Source organism: Vulpes vulpes, chromosome 7 (genome assembly GCF_048418805.1).
Source record: "Vulpes vulpes isolate BD-2025 chromosome 7, VulVul3, whole genome shotgun sequence".
Classification (NCBI taxonomy): Eukaryota; Metazoa; Chordata; class Mammalia; order Carnivora; family Canidae; genus Vulpes; species Vulpes vulpes.
In genome coordinates, this window is record NC_132786.1 from 23,560,783 (window position 1) to 23,575,205 (window position 14,423).

Consider the following 14,423-nt stretch of genomic DNA (forward strand, 5'->3'; position numbering starts at 1 on the left):
CCAGTCTACCATCACAGAGACTGAGGTCCAGAGAGAGAGACTGCCAGGTGCAGATGAGGCATGTGATGGTGACAGGTGGCACCCCAAAATATCCACACTACCGCTCTGTGAATGAAAATCATCTCAACACACGATCAGCACACACACACACACACACACACACACACACACACAGAGTTCTCCATCCACAGGCATTTCCATAAGCATGGTTTAATAGAAATGTAACTCAGAAAAGCATTCCGGCTCCCTACAAAGGCTTCAAATGCAACCACTAAAAAGACTTCAGGCTAAATCTGAGTGGGGTGGGGGGGGGAGCCGTATTATGCAACAATTTGTTGGCCTTGCCAAACACTGGTGCTTGGAAGCTAAGACGACACAGCAGGCGCACCTGTGTCCACTGGCATCGAGCTAAATTGATCCAAAAAATTAGGCAAACAGCCAATTACCTGTCACCCGAAGTTTCACTTAAAGGATTTAAACAGTTTTTACAAGCATGAATTTAAATTTTCCATACTCCTAAGACAGTCTTCCTCAGATATTTACAGAGACATTAAAATTTTATGGTAGTATTCATGAAAAAGTAGGAAATAACAATGTTAATCACAGGTACCTAGTAGCAGCATGTCAACAGCTTTCTGGAGATCCCCAGGTAGGATATAAGTAAGAATCCCTTCACCTTTCACTTTCACCTTTGATATTTCTGGTTTCAAACATCAGTGATCATAGCTTCCTGACTTTTCTCTCAAGCATCCTGCTGGCTCTTACTCTCTGCGACAGATTTCATCACCCCTTCCTCGGGAGAGGCTTCCTAATTTCCACTTTCTGCCAGCCATTGCTCTGTGCCCCCAGGAGAGAACGGAGCAGACAAATAACCCTGTCCTCTTGAAGTTTATACTCCAGAAGGCTTATTAACACGATCACAAATCTTGCTTTGTAAACATAAATTTTTTTCTCCTCTTCAAAAGTAGACAAGGGCAACAAATGGAATATCAGGGAAACACAACCTTATTGTAGCATACCTTACCTTTTTTTTTTTTTTTTTCAGTGTATTCAAGCTTTATTGCCACACAAAGACTCTTCTGCTCCCCATGGGCCAGCTCTGTGCCTGGGAGAAGCCTGCTTGCTGGGCTTGGTTTGGAAGCAAACAAGCCAGGGCCAGGAGAACGGGGGGTGTGGAGGGGCTCGGAGAAGGGAGGTCCTAAGAGACCCCCACCCCAGGTGTCCCTGAGTGGTGCTCAGCCCCAGGGCCTCGGGGGGCTGGTTTGTGTTGGGAGGGGGCTCATCCTGACCATATTCCCTGGAATTCCAGATTCCAAAATATGTGCTGGCAAGGAATTCCCATGATGAACAGACAGGAGTGGGAAAGAAATGCTGTAGGTATGGGTTTCCTTGGTAGTTTCAACTACTATTGCAAGAGCATGCCATATATTTATATCTTTCCATAAAACTCAACAAGTAGGTACTTTTAAGAAAAGTTTTAATGCCCTTCACCCAGTTAAGGAGGACACACGATGAGATGAGCACTGGGTGTTATACTATATGGTGGCAAATTGAATTTAAGCAAAAAATAATAATAATAATAATAATAAAATAAAGATTTCTTGAAAAAAGAAAAGTTTTTAAATGGTTTTCATATTTTTGTTATAATTTTTTGGTAAACAACAGTAGCAAGGGGCATTACTTTAGCACTGTATAATTTATCAAGTGCCTTCCAGAACCTCCTTGTCTGCGAGTCACATATAGCCACATGGGGTCAGGCGGGGTAGGAAATCCCCCCACCAACAAGCACCTAGACCCCTAGCTTTAGACGAGGGTGACCCTGAAGATGGGGTGTTTGGACCTTGTCATTTGGTGATTCATCTCCTGGAACAATATGTTTTGGGGGGATCACTACGGGATGTCACTTTATGAAAGTGCTCACTCCCAATCCTTCATGGAGCAAGTAAGGGTACAAATAATTAAGAAATTTCTTGCCATGTTTGTGGTTGTTGAGGACACTGTGTGCTAACCATCTGGGCCTAATGGAAAAAGCCAAAGGTCTATATTTTTTGCATCCAGTTCTCATAAAAGGCTCATTTCTCCCCAGGAACTAAGATGGATCTTCCTTTCTAAATGATGAGAATTTGGGTCCCACCACATCTTCATTTTCATCTTGCATTCCAGGAAGCTCAAAATGAACTGTGAGGCAGAAATATCATGTCTTTGTGGGCTTTTGATCTATTTGTCCACTTTTCTTCTGTTACTACCTAACTGCTTCTATTTCTATGCTATTACTTCTTATTAACAGTGTTTTTCTACTTGTTTTAAGCTGCCTCTACTCCTTTTCTGGAACAAGTGGGACAAAATGGTATGCGTACACTCACATTAACCTTCAGTAAACAGGTAGGGAAATTATTCATACATGTTATAATGATGGGGCCTGGGTAATAGAACCTGGATGGACCTAGAATTGGAACCCAGATCTCCGAAAAATTAGCCTGTGCTCATTTTATTATGTCCTCTCCATTTCCTTTATTAACTTCAAGATGAATATCCAGACTCTTTAACAGGCCATACGTGCCTTCCCTTCCTGGGATCCCCACTCTGAAACTGGTCTCATGAATTGAAGCTCAACAGCTGATAGCAATTTGTCCATGTTGATCTAAGTCACCAGCAGTGATATAATAAAAATTCATTTCAGTTTATCTACAACCTAAGCTGGTTTGGCCCAAAATGAATGAGTTAACTAGGTGGCTTCATTCAGTCAAGAATTAAACTTTAAAAAACATAGGCCATAACTAAAAAAATTTTTTAAGTCAGTTGGCTATAAATTCCACCAATGTTGAGATAGATGTCTATGACCTCCTGGCAGCTAAAGACAACCTTTTCCTCAGCTTTTTCTCCTGCCCAGCAGAATCCCCTTGGACTTACTTAGGTTTACGTGCAAACATTTGGATTTCATCTGGAATGCTCAGCTCCCAGCTGCAGAACGAGAGCCAAAGCAGTCCTGTCAATTAAATGCTGTGGTTGCAAGAGAAATTCTCCTGTCCCTTACCAATATTCAAGCCCTGGCTATGTAACCAAATCCCAAGTAGGAGTTTGTTCTCCTGCCTTTCCATGGATCTAGGGCCCCCCGTGGTGTGTCTTCCGGGGAGCTAAACACCATTTTATTTAATAGACTGATCCTGAGATTCCACTAATATAAATGGTTGCCCACACTTTCAAGCCTATCTACCTCAAAGATCAAATTCTACTCAATCTGACTACTTAAGGTGTGTACTTCATCATGACAATTATCCCCTTGCCTGCCCCTCTGGCAGGTATTTGTGATTTAATAATAATAATAATTACAGAATCAAATGAAGAATTACAGGCTGTCAAATACTCATGTGAAGAGTTGACCAGCCTGTGATCTTGTCATCTACAACAAGGCCAACAACAAAGCTAAAGACACTAACTATTTCAACTTAGAAATACAAAATGTTTGATAATCTATTTCATCCAACAAATACTCATCAAGGCCCTCCTAAGGATCTGGCTGGGAATACTTGGCTGGAGATAGTGTCATAAGCATGAAAGACAAAGGCCGTTTTCAGGTGACCACACTTGCCTGAGTTCTGATGAGTGAGGAGAACGGATTGAGCAGGATGGGGTGAGGGACTGGAGACAGTGAGAGACAGGGCGTCCGAGACAAGCTGGGAGTAACCGTGTAACGGGACTGGACGTGGGGATCAGGGAAACCCACACACTGTCGCCAGGAATGCAAACTGGTGCAGGCGCTGTGGAAATCAATACGGAGGGTCCTCAGAAAACTAGAACTATACCTACCATGTGATCCAGCAATCCACTTCCAGGTATTCTACTCAAAAGAATTAAAATCAGGATCTTGAAAGGTCATCTGCTCCCGGAGTCACTGCAGCATCACTCACCAGAGCCCAGACGTGGAGACAGGGTCCAGCGATGGATGACAAGGCAAAGATGCCCCCTGCACATACTACTTGGCCCTTAAAAAGAAGGGAATCTGTGACATGCTACAACATGAGCACGCCGAGGGGACACTGTGTGAGGTGTGGGTGGGCCGGGGTCCCTGTTAATCCGAGGGCCTGAGGTCTCCCTCAGGGCAAGGCAAACAAGCTCTAGACCTCTATTGCACAACCACAGACCTGAAGTCAGCAAGATACTGTCGCTTAAAAAACCATTAAGAGAGTAACTTTCAGGTGAAGTGTGCCCGCCACAATAAAATAAAACTTTAAAAACAAGAAAAGAGAGGCCACAGGAGAGGGCAGAGAACACAACTGTGCTGGTGGGGAAGCAGAAGGCAGCTTAGAGCCCTGGGGACTGTGGTTGGGAGCCTGGGCTCTCCTGGAAATGCCCTGGAAAAGCCCTTCTGACGTCTCTCAAGAAGAAGGATGGGATGAGATGGGAGTCCCATTTCAGAAGTGGTCACGGGGATGTGTGCGTGGACCAGAGAGGGAGGAGCTGAAGCAGGAAGAGCAGCAAGGAGGCTCTGCACAAGTGCCAGGTGCCCGGCCGCCAGGCCCGTTTCACGCAGCTCCCGTGGCCCTCCCACTGCACGTGAGCACTCTCCAAGACGTGCAGCCATGGGGGCCACAAATCAAGTTAGCTACTCGTTCATAGCTCAAGTGCAGGGGAAAGTCAGGTGTGGCTGGAAGGCTGCAGACATTGGCCCCTGCCCCCCCACCCGTGTGGCCCTAAGCAGGTGTCTGTTGGTCCACCCTGTATCGCAGATGTGCCCACTAGAAACAGACCTGCAAGGAAACCATGACAACCACAGGAATTCTTCTGCCTACTGAGGGAGTTTACAGCATTTGCTGCGAACCCAGACTAAACTCTAATTGCTCAAATTAGCCTGCCAGCAGCATCCCCACATGACGAGGGCCAGTTTCCTACGCAGAGCCCTGCAGAACTATCTCCCACAGGTGCAAGCATTTCCACATGGTCCTTGGGGGGCACCAGCCCTGTGTGCATGGCCGGGGCCCAGGGCCAAGGGGGGCAGCAAAGGGCTGTGGCTCCACCCCCTTGACCCACCCGGATTGGTGGGGTCTCACCTATTTTCTCACTGAGGCTCTGAGTAAAATTTAATTTTAAAATAAGATTCTGCTGTCCCCCCAATACTGAGACTCACGTAACTGGTGACCTCAGAGGATGCTGAGGATCTGGCAACCTGTCCCGTGTTGTTTGGCCTGGCCTCTAACCTCTGTGCTACTGTCAAGGCCGCTAGTGACTCTCCTGCTACTTTGGGTCAGCTGGGTGTGTTCCGCTCCCTACCTCCCTGAGCCCTGCAGCAGCATGTGACCTGACCAGCCACCCCTCCTCGTGGGGATGCTTCTCTCACCCGTGGCTGCGGCCTTGGCTGCCATCTGCACGCACCCCATGGGGCTCACACCTGAGCCTCCAACCCAGGCCTTCCTTCCAAAGGCCTCCAGGCACAAATGTCAGCCTCTGGCCACCGCCCGCTGGGGTCTGTTCCACAGCAGCAGAAATTCAACAAGATCACCAGCAAACTTTCGACTCCTCTTCCCGGAGCCTGGCTGCTTCCTATTTCCATAGTGGCTGCAGCTGCTGGAAATCTTCCACATCACGAGTTCACAAGCATCATGTGTGTGTGTGTGTGTGCACACTCTTGCACACATGTGCATTTGTGTTAAACCTCTGTCTTCAACCAAGGCGAGGCTCCAAGACATCGTAAGCTAATTCTATTACATATATCCTACAATAAAATCATTATATTGCATGTATGATGGTTGTGGGCTTCTCTCCGGCTTCCTTCCCATCCATCGTACCCACCCTCGTGCTCAGTAGCCATGGCCTGGGTCACTGCTCTAGGCCTGAAATAAGATGTAGCCAGAGGGATGAGCCAATGTGACAATGACTCTGAGTTAATGGGTCACTGTAGCAAAGGATGCATCTGAATTATGGAGAATGCTTCTGGAAGCGAGGGCCGACCCCAAATGTTCTTGATGCTTCAATTGCAGAAAACCCTCGCCATCGTGGGAAGCTGGACAGCCAGCCTTCACTCTCTGGGAGCTCCACTTTCCCGTGACCACAAAATGCCTACTCAGCCTAAGTCAGGCTGCTGGCTTCCCGCTGCCTGAATCCACCAGCTTCGCTCACTCGAGGCCGTCCTTCAGCCCTGTGAGGCAGCACCCTGCACTAAGTACAAAGTAGCACAAGGTGGGGCAAAAGCCAGCGAGGTGAGCATAGGAGAGAAATCTGGCCACGCAGCGAGAACCACATGCCGAGACAACACTCATCTATGACCTGTGTGAGCGTGATGATACTTCAGCCGCTCAAATCAGTCCTTCAGGACAGGATGACAAAGAATGTCTTCTAACCATTAATCACCGCTAATGTGTAAACTGAGGCCAGAAGCACAGCAATTGTCCTTTATTTGTATTTAAAATACTATAGGCGTGTGCATTCTATCTAATATCGTCTTCATCCCCCGCTGGAGACTCCTGCCATGGATCAAGTTTGTGTCACCCAGACTCATATGTCAAAACCTAACCTGTAGGGTGACCAGGTCCTGAGGGTGGAGCCTCATGACGGGACTGGTGGCCTAGTAACAAGAGGCCCCAGAGAGCTGGCTTCCTCTTCAGCTCTCTGCTGCGTGATGATGTCCATCCCCACCAGACACCCAACCTGCCGTGCCTTCAGCCTCTAGACCTGCAAGGGTAAACACCTGTCCATAAAGCCACGTGGACCTGTGGCATTCTGCTCCAGCAGCCCAAGCAGAGATGAGCACCCACAGGACAGGACAGGACAGCACAGGACAGTGATCTTCCAGTACACGATGCTCCCCGCCCACATCTCCCCAAGTCACACATGCGCTCTCTCCAGATCATCTCCTGGATGCCCTCTCCACGTGGACGCATCCCCGACAATGACGTCTGTAACCCCGCCGCATCAGACCATATGGGAGCACGCTCTCTATTCTGATTAAAAGCACCAGCCAGCTAGAGTCCACCAGAAATCATCAGAAAGGTGAAGCACTGCACACCACTCAGGAACCTTGGGGACGAGGACAGGAGAGCAGATCTGGGGAGGATATGCAGCCGTCCTGAAACATGTGCAGGGCCAAAGCAGCTGAGAGACACACGTCCAGGGCACTCGCAGGGAAGGCAAGGCAGCTGAGGACCTGACGCCTGGACACCACACAAACCCGGGCCCTGACCTCGGGCCTCCTCCCCAACACCTGAGAGAGCCTCACCACGTGGGGTGTGAGCCGAGATCACGAAAGTCACAGTCGTGCTCCTGCATGTGGAAAGGCATTCAGTGAAGAAACAGTCACATTTTACCAAGGCGTAGGCTGATCAACCACACAGAGCATGGGTCTCAAATCATCACCTGCAACAACATTCATCAGCTGAGATGAGAGGTAACTATTTGTTGACCATGGTGAAATCTGAGCTTTGCCAAATGGTCTTCTTGGCAGATAGGCCCGTTTGCCATGGTCCCTCTTCCAGCAGGTGGCCTGAAATCTCCAAACATAAAGTCCCTACAGGGTTAGTTGTATGTAAATAACTTCCAGAAGAGCCCTAGCGATGGGAACATGGTTATGTAGGCCTGTCCTGGTCACGTTCATACACCCATGAAGGCGTCAGTTTAAGCTTCACTCCACCTGTCTTGCTCATGGGGAAGCCAGCAGGGGGCTGCAAACATAGACACTCCTGCCATCAGGAAGTGGGGTCTGCATCCCCGTTTTCTGAGGCTGGGTGGGCTCAGGACTTCCACCAACACAGAATAACAGAAACAACACCACATGGGGCTGGGGCCAAGCAGGAGGGAAAACCCACACAGTCACCCAAACAGTGCAAGCTCAGCATGAAAAACTCCTGGTGTAACAAGGAATTAGCATAATCGGGGATTTGCCAGTAACAAGTGTGGAGAACCCCAAACAATATAGGAACAGCAGAACCACGGAGCAGCCCCTCCCCTCACATCTACCACAGGCTGAGACCCAGACACCCTGGGGGACTCACACCTATAGCCCGACCAACATTGGGAGTTTCCAGGGAGCCATATGGGCAAAGCTTGTCAGAGATCCTCCTCCGCGGTGCCCAGGATGCTGCTCACAGAAGCATTGCACCCAAGGCTACAGCGCTGACCACGAACCCGGCCAGGGGGAGCTGCTGGCCACTACACACTGCAGGGGCCTGGCCCCGGGGAGTCACCCCCATTGGGGACACTAGGCACGGGGAAGGCACACGTCTGCAGAGGTCAGCATTGGAAGAGCCACTCCATGCTGCAGGAGCCCTGTGCCAGAAAGGCCATCCACACTGCAGGAGCACACCCTGGATAAATGTCAGGTGCTACGAGACCCTGCCCAGCAGCAACACCAGAGCCCGGAGGTCAAACCCCTTCCTCCTACAGGGTCTCTCCATCGACCTCTGCTAACAAAGTTGAACATTGAGTCATCTGGCAAAGGAAAATACTGAACTGCCCCATATCCACTTCAGCAGAAATGGCCAAGAAGGGCAAATGTGGAACTGAGAGGCAATAAACCGGCAACGTAACCAGTTGGCTCTTTGACCAGGCACCTTACAGAGCCGTCTCCCCACTGCCATGCCCCACCTCACTCCCCAGCCAGACAGACACATCACAGGGTAAATCAGGTCATCCCCTCCTGTCTCTGACCTCACGTTGCCAAGGGCTCCACAGCTTCTCCGAGCCCATCTGCCCTCATGCTTTCTGCCCCTGCCACACTGCCTTTCTTGCAGGAACAACATTCCCAACCCCGCCGCACGCTTCCTGTGATGGTCACCGCATGTGTCCACAGGCCTGGGCCACAGGGCACCTAGGTGGTTGAACTAATGTTATTCTGGGTGTGGCTGTGAGGGGGTCTTGAGTGAGATCAGCATTTGAGGCAGGAGACTGAGTAAAGCAGACTGCCCTCCCCGGAGTGAGTGGGCCTCATCCAACCAATTGAAGCCCTGGTTGGGACAGAAAGGCTGCCTCCTCGGATTAAGAGAGCGTTCTCTTGCCTGCAGGGGCGTTGAGCTGGAATGTGAGCTTCTTCCTGCGTTTGGGCCCAAACAGAAACCTCCGCTCTTCCTGGGTCCCAGCCTGCCACCTGCACATCTTGGCGGGTACTTCTCAGCCTCCATATCATGAAAGCCAATTCCTTACAATAAATTTCCTCATATACTATGTAGATATATGTACATGGTACATCTCCCAGGTGCTGTCAGGCTGAGGCCCCTCTCATCAGGACACAGACCCTGAGCAGGATGTAAGACAGGAAGTTCACCTGGGGATGTCGAGGCCCTGGTGGGATGTGCAAGGAGCTGTGTCTATCCAGATGGCAGGTGGGTCTGGGTCCAGATACGTGGAAGCCAGCAGCCACTAAGTCATCAGAACTGCAGGGATGGATGGCAGGACAAGCCGTGCCCAGGAGGACAGAAGCCTAGGAACTACTGACCTTTGAGAAAGAGCCAGAGACGGGACACTGCTCTGAAGGTGAGACAAGCAGGGGTGCAGAGAAGCAAGGACCACGGAGTCTCAGAAAGGGACCATGACCAACAGCAGCCACTGTGTCGGGTAAGGACCCAAGGCAACCTGGATTCAGTGGCTGGGCCAGGGCTGGTTCTAAAGCCTGAGCAGTGTCTAAGAAATGAGGTGCTTGGCTTGAACAGAAGGGAGGAAAGGAGTCGCAGGTGAGGGAGACCAGGGTCAGGGGGGAGCTCTGCTGGGGTTGAGCACTTAAATATAGTCAAAAGCTCAGGGAAGCAGGAGGGAGGAGAGGGAGGAGAGGGAGGAGAAGGTTCCATAAAGGGAGGTGAGGCCAAGGCAGCTGGCCTCCCACAGGAGGGCAGGTGAGTGATGGCAGGAGCTGGGGAGGGACCCGCAGCGGAGGCACCTGTATGGGGCGGGACCTGTCCTCGTGCTAGGGGACACACAGGCCATGTGATGAGGATCTGGGGAGGAGGCTGCTATGGGGTGTGAAGCCTCCCCACGGGGCCAGCAGTGTGCATGTGCCACCAGGTGGTGCTGAGGAGGTCCAGCACTACAGCCACCTTGTGCCTCTTGACACCACGGTTTCAAACCCACCTTTCAATTGGGGTTTAGTTTTGCTCCCAACTCCCTGAGGCCACGGAAAGCTCCTTCCAACAGGATCTCAATGTGTTGCACATGCCAGCAGAGCCAGCACAGTGCCTGGCACCAGCATCACTCAGGAGATCGTCCATCAGGACTGGTGTGATGTCGGACAGACCTCCTCCTGGCAGCCCAGACTCTGCAGACAGCCCCTCACCACCCACTCTCCCAGCTCATGCCACGGGATCATGGTTAGCCCATCCCTGTAGCTCTGTGAAGGCTGAGGAGTGATGGCTACCCACGCACCCAGAGCCACGTGGAGCTTCTCGTGCACAGCAGAGCAATATGCTCAAAGGCATTCTTGGAGCAAGCCCATCCTTTGTCAGGAATCTGGAAGTGAAAATAGATCACATATTAATTAAATTCACAAGTGATAAACACTTGGTGCTCCCAGCCATTGCTGAGCTGGGAGCCAGGCCAAGATGGGCCGGGACAGCCTGCCGGCCAGTCTCCTCAAAGCCCCTTTCCACAGAGACTGGTACCATCCCCAGTCTCCCTGGAGACCTGCACCATGTGGATCCAGGTCACCCCCTGCTCCAGACCAGCCTCCTCTCCTCCTTGTTGCTAAGAATATGCTCCATCACTGAGGTGATTATTAGCAAACTGTTCAATAATGCAGGTTAACTGCTCACGTGGACTTAGGGGATTTCATGTGCTGTCCTGTCTGTTAACAGGAGAATGCTGAAGGCTCAGCGCTTTAACCCAAAGGGTGCTCCAATGGGACATGGGGCAGCATGGCAGGTGGCAGGAGTGGTGTGTGTAGGAGGGATGACCCCACAGCCCTGCAATCACCACCAAGAGAATCCTGCTTGAGGTTGTGGGAAGGAGGGTCTGGCTGCAAAGAGGCTGTGGGACCATCATGAAGGGTGTGTGTCACTAAGGATGTAGAGCCAGGTCGGGTGTGGGCTCAACAGGGACAGGGGTGGCTGGGGACTCGGGTGGCCTCATCCTGCGGGAGCTGTCTGAGTTGGGCCTTGCAGGATGGGTAGTGCTCAGATGAGCTGACTGGTCAGCAGCAGTGAGGGGAGGACAGGCCATTCCTGGCAGAAGCAATGGTTTCAGAAACCCCAGGTCAGTTCAGGTTGATGGCCCAACATCCCACACAGACAGGAACACCAACAGTGTGAGGCCCCACGGCAGGGCTCCAGTGCCAGAGGGGGCAGGGCCCACACAGCGTTGAGAGACAAGAGGAATGTCAAAAATAGCTCTGGGACAGAGGGCACCCACGGATCACCTTGACATTGAGGACAAGGTCCAGGTTCAAGGGCAGTGGAGGGTGAATTCTGAAGAATATAGCTCTCAGCTGGGAGACAACTTAATGTTACCAAGTGAAATCACTGTTGGGGGATCTGGAAGGATCCCTGAGGAGGGACATTTGAGTGGGGGCCAGAACATGAGCAGCCCACGACGGAGATCCCACGCACGCGGGGGGGTCACTGTGGGCAGGATGGGCACTCAGGGGATGACAGGACTGAGCCACGTGTGGATGGGTCAGTGGGAAAGCAGAGTGGCCTCAGCTTTTATAAACATTTGCATGGGGACATGTACATGCACACACAAACACACACAAAAGCACATGTGGGCATGTGTACACACACAGGCACACAGGCCCATGTGTGCACATGCACACACAAACACACAGGCACACACATGTACACGCATGCACATGGGCACACAAACACAGACACATGCACACACATGTACAAGGCACGCGCAGGCATACGTTTGCATGAAAATGCACACATACACAGGCACATCTGTGCACATGCACAAACATGCACCTAGACACATGAAGCATGTGTGCACATATATGCACAAACATGCATATGGACACACACCGGCTCATGTGAGCACACACATGCACAAAGGCACACATGTGCGCACACACACACATAATCTGAAACCATCCTGTGCCCAAAATTCTTCTCAGACTTACAACTATGCAATTAATTAGCTGCAGGTCAGCCAAGGACTGCAGGTCAGCCAAGGACTGCATCACTCCGCTCAGCCAAGACATAAGCTAATGTTCAGGGTATAAAGAACAATAACATCTCAGAGGAAAACTCAGTTGAAGGTGAACCAGGTATTTTGGCACAAAGGAGGAAAGTCTTGTTGGATGATACATAGCACTTAACTCCTCAGCCCAAACCCAAGTCAAACAAACAAGTGTTTACCAAGGAGATGCTTTTACAACCACTGCCTTTGGAACTGAGTCACTGTCTTGCAGAAATGATTGACTGAGACATTAATTAAAATGATCGCCACAACCGTAAAAACGAAGAGCACTGAGACTGTGAGTGTTCACCTCGAACCAGGCTGCACAGCTGATGCTGCAGACTCAGAACCTAACCCTGCTCCCCACTCACAGCCGCCAGAGCCCCATCATGACCACTACCCCAACTCACAGATGAGGACAGGGAGACTCTGGGGGGACATCCAAGTCTCCCAGGGCACAGAGCTGATCATGTCAACACTTCTACTGACACCTGTTAAAAAGAGTTGCAGAAGGGGAGGTGGGCAGGGGGTTGGAGTACCCAGGTGACGGGCACTGAGGAGGGTATCTGGTAGGATGAGCACTGGGTGTGATATTGTATGTTGGCAAATCGAACTTGAATAAAAACAAAACAAAACAAAAATTTTGAAAAATAAATAAATAAAATTCCATTTATTTTAAAGATTTTATTTATTTATTCATAAGAGACAGATTGAGAGAGAGGCAGAGACACAAGCAAAGGGAGAAGCAGGCTCCATGCAGGGAGCCCGAGGCAAGACTCAATCCCACGTCTCCAGGATCAGGCCCTGGGGTGAAGGCATCACTAAACTGCTGAGCCACCCGGGGTGCCCTTTATTTTTTTTTTTAATTCCATTTTTTAAACCAGGTATTTCCACCTCAACCATCTAGGTCCAAACTTCCCTCATGTTTGCTTTTCTCTGGAGTTAGCAAGACCCCTTTCCACTCACAGTCCCGGCCACACGGCGCTGCCTCCGGGAAAGCCATCTAACTGAGCTCCCCGAGAGCAGCATCCCTGCCCTGGGCTTCTGCTCGGCTCTGGGGGCGGGGGAGGGATCATGAGGCTGGAGCTGGGGGGCCCCTGGGGAGGGCAGCACACCTGGGGTCCCTGTGCCCCCTTCCCCGGGCTCCCAGGCCGCCACCTCCCCAGCGGCAGTGTCCAGGGTGTACCCTCCTCTGCAGGAGGAAGTGGCAAATGGGGGAGGACCTCTCACCCGTCCCCCCAGCAGGAGTCCCCAAGCTGAAGGATGAGAAGCCCCGCAGTCAGATCTCCCAGAGATCTCAGCTGAGCTTGGGCCCAGCCCTGTGTCCCGGGCGGGGGGCGGGGGCAGGGGACAGGATACCCACCTGTCTCCGTCTGACATCCCGTGGAAGCCGCAGCAGGTTCAACGCTGACACCGATGCTTTCTCCTCAGGGGTGAAAAGAGCTGGTGAGCCACCGAGGTCCTGCTCCCATTACCGATGGCACTGTCTCAGCTAGGCCTTCGTCCTAATCAGCGAGCCGCCCGATGGCGGGGTGCTGCGACGGAGCCGGGGGCAGGGTGCTTGGCAGGGTGCTAGGAGGGAGCCCAGGGGCAGGACTGGGGGGCTTTCTGACCTTCCGTCTGACGTACGCGCGCCCCCCTGAGCAGCAGGTGCCGGGCCCCGGTCCTGGCTTCACCCCACGGAAAAGAAACAAACAGGAAATGAAGGACATTCCTCAGGACTAAGAACCTCCGTCCCAACAGCCCCAGCAGACAGCTGATTCTCTTCAACGTGCGGCCAGCGACTGCACGTCCGTCCCCACCTCACCACCGCCAAACCGGGGAAGCTCAGGGCACTTTGGAGAGACGCCGTCCAGGCGGCAGCTGAGCCCCGGCCGCGGGCACCTGCTGCCGCCCAAGCGGTCCCCTGCATGTGGGCCCGTGTGAACATTTCAATTTCTCACCGCACGGCTTCGTGGAAGTCTATTTTAAAATGCACACGTATTTAGGCACTTTATTTAAAGAAATGCTTAAGTGGTCATTGTGTTTGGAGATGCTAGACCGAGCCAGCAGCCAGCCCAGGTCCCCTCGGGCCCCTCGGTAAGGAAGTTCCTTTCCTGGAAGTGGGGCGCCCAGCCAGTGCGCTGGGGGGCAGACGCGGCCCCAAGCAGCCGCAGGAATCAGACTTCCCGCCTGCGACCGCTCCTTCCATCTCTCTCCTCCAAGCCCCAGGGCATCTTCCTGTGGCAGCCTCCTCTCTTCAGAGGCAGAAATAGTTACGGATATCGAGGACTTCTCTCCTCAAGCGCCCCACTGCAAACTCATGGGAAACAGCTAAACCTTAATAAAACAGC